General features: G+C 36.9%; 1 protein-coding gene across 7 annotated transcripts in view; it reads right to left on the reverse strand.

Moving 5' to 3' along the window:
* Positions 1-3,189, reverse strand: part of slmapa (sarcolemma associated protein a) — a 75,683-nt gene that overhangs the window by 36,555 nt on the left and 35,939 nt on the right. The window contains exon 1 of one of the 7 annotated variants that reach the window (XM_016476419.1): positions 2,346-2,654. The exons of the other annotated variants lie outside the window; for them this stretch is intronic. The gene's annotated coding sequence lies outside the window, so the exon portion shown is untranslated. Of the gene's footprint in view, positions 1-2,345; positions 2,655-3,189 lie in introns of those variants that run through there. 7 annotated transcript variants of the gene reach the window in all.

The following is a 3,189-nucleotide window of genomic DNA, read 5'->3' on the forward strand; positions in this document are numbered from 1 at the left end:
TATACACATATAAACATATACACACACACACACACACATATATATATATATATCGAGAGAGTTCAAGTTTATTTCATTTCTCTCTTTTTTTCTTTTTAGTTTTAGTTAACTATAATAGCCATGGCACACATCTCATCAAACCCTGACAGCCTTTGTAATATTACATAATATAATATACAGCACTGTCAATAATAATAAAACAATAGTCGACAACTCATTATGACATGAAATTCAGGGCTATTAATATCAGACATACTATTAATCAAAACACAGATATCTGCTGACTGATTCCAGTTGTGTCACTCCTCATCAGCACTCCAGCTGCCAAAGCTGCACTTAAATGACAAAAATAAGCTGTGGGTTCAAAAGGTCTGCGGTGATTCTTGTGGACTTTTAGCTCTAGAAAGAAACCAGGCAGACACAGAATATGAAATGCTCTCGGTCATTGGGACTTTGTGAAGTAAGTCTAACCGAATGGAGTCTGGAAAAATGGAGCAAACCACCTGATAAACCATAAACTCTGAGGAACTAGAAAAACATGCATAATGATGCCCCTTAATCCAACAAAACATTCTGACCAAACATGACAAAGACTTTCCGAAACATCAATCCATAAGCTTTGCATAAATACACATTTGAACATAATATTGCGGACTATACACAACATTTTGCCCAATAAAATGCTTTTTGACATTTTATTCATTTCAACGAGTTTCTCAGCATGTAATTTTTTAACTGCCATGGTATTGCCAGATTTCCCACGACTACGGATTAGGGTGAGAAGGATGAGCCCCTTTTGGAAGAACAAACCCTTTAAAAATGTGTCCTGCATAAACTTCCTGTTGGAACAGGAAATACATCAACAGAGGAAAGGAAAATAATTTCATGGAGTTAAAATAAAATAAATAAAATTCAAATGAACTAAAATAATAATAAAATAAAACAAAGTAAAAAATAATAAAAATAGCCAAATTAAAGTAATAATAAAATAAAATAGAATTAAAATAAATAAAATAAAATAAATTTAATTAAAAAATTTGAATAATAAAATAAAACAAAGTAAAAATAATAAAACAAAATAAAATAGTCCAATTAAATTATACAATAAGATAAAGTAATATAGAATAAAATAAGAGTGAGAAATAAAAACAAGAAAAACTATTATTAAATCATTAATATAAATCATAAAAAAATAAAATAAAATCTGCATGCCATAACTGTTCTGGCCTTGGTCAAACAAACACAAATTATTGATATTAAAGGTGCTGCACGTAGGATTGACACCAAGTGGTTGAACTAGGTATTGCAGTCCAAATGCAAAATATTGGAGAGGGTTTTTTTTCACCCGGCCCCTCCTGCTCTGCAGGTTGCCAGATTGAGGCATGAATGAAATGAAATACGTTCTGTTTTCCTCCAACTGGCAACCCGGGATGCCGAAATACAATTGGCTAAACTGGCAGTGGGCGGGTTTTACAAACCAAAACAGAGACCGACATTCCGGCCCGGAACGCACATTTTCAAAGGAGAATAACTGACTGTAGCATTGTTTTTCAGATAAACAAGTATGTTAACTTAGCATGTTTCTTAAATATCTGCAAACATATTATGGTATTTTTATGCTTTAGTAGAGTCAAAAACTTACATACAGCACCTTTAAGTAGGCCTATATTAATAGTTAAAGGGGTCATATGATGTTGCTAAAAAGAACATTATTTTGTGTATTTGGTGTAATGAAATGTGTTTATGCTCAGCTCCAGGCATGACGAAGCGGATATAGTCCTCTTTTGGAAGGCCAAACAAAGTAGTTTCGATTTCACAATGAAACACACAGCGTCTTTGCGACATGGTGGCGGCAGCAACAATACTACAGCGAGAATAAAAGTTACGCCTTCTTTCTTTGCGTGAACATTTGGGCGGCGTTATGCAAATCTTCCCACATCGTGACGTAGACATATGGGGGTGTGTTAGAACGAGCCGTTTTAGGTAGGCGTGGTTGACTCTTAACTTTTATAAAGAATATCTCTTTGGATTTGAGACTTTAGTCTTTGCAACTTTTCTTTATGCACCAAGAGCTTGTAACGCTTCAAAGAGAAAGGAAAAATTTAAATCGCATCATATGACCCCTTTAAATAACCAGCCTCAAACCTATATTAAACGGCTGTTAACCAGATGAGTGAATTGTAAAACACAGAGAGAAATGACGAGTAAAGATAGTTCAGGCCTCAACACACCCATATAAAAACATCCTGCTGGATACAATTCACATTTCAAGCATTTTTTCCCACTTTTACTTCGTCATTCCTTTAAAAGCCTGCCGATCCCTCTTTTTGGAAAAGTCTTGTTACCTGAAGCGTAGGAAAAGCAGGATTTATGGTGCGATATCCACCAGCGGGTCCATGGCTGTGGTCTTGAGATTTTTCATTCAGGCGCTTAGCAGAAGAACATGCGGTCATGCTCTCTTTAGCAGCTCAATAACATGGCTGGATCCTCGTCGCTTGTGTAAAATCAAAACAGTGCCGTTCTGTCCACTCCACACAGTCTGACAGCATCCACGCCTCTAACAGCGGTCAAAGTTCAAGAGCTTGTCATGTGATAGTTCCAGACTCTTCTGAAATAAAACACTCCAAAGTCCCTCAGAGCTCCAAACCCATCTGAAGAGCTTTCAAAATTTCATACGCAGTGAAACTCAGGCGGGACAATAGTAGCAGAACCTGATCCTCTGGCCGTCTGCCCCCATGGCATCGGCTCAGTAACTCGTGCAAAGAAACAAAGCCGACGGGTTGGAGAGCATTCCAGCAGACATAGGGGAAGTTAGCGCTTGAGGGACGTTCAGAATGGTGACCCACAAAAATCCTTAAAAATGTGGCATATCACATGTAACACAGACAGAGGTTATGTTTGGAATAGCATACTACCATACTAATATTTGTTTAGTATATTTAGCATGCATACTGTGCATAATATGCAAATTTGTAAGAAATAAGCTCAAGACATTTTTACTCTGTATAGATTCATCTAACAGCCTATAATGCAATCAAACAGCAGAAATAAATATGATGACAGCCAGCTAGTGCATATGTGGCTAATAAGTAGGGATGCTCCGATCCACCTTTTTCGCCTCTGATACCGATTCCAATACCTAGGGTTCGGTATTGGCCGATACCGATAACGATCCGATACCAGCGAAGT

The sequence above is a fragment of the Sinocyclocheilus anshuiensis genome, unplaced genomic scaffold, assembly GCF_001515605.1.
Source record: "Sinocyclocheilus anshuiensis isolate Anshui unplaced genomic scaffold, SAMN03320099.WGS_v1.1 scaffold308, whole genome shotgun sequence".
Lineage (NCBI taxonomy): Eukaryota > Metazoa > Chordata > Actinopteri > Cypriniformes > Cyprinidae > Sinocyclocheilus > Sinocyclocheilus anshuiensis.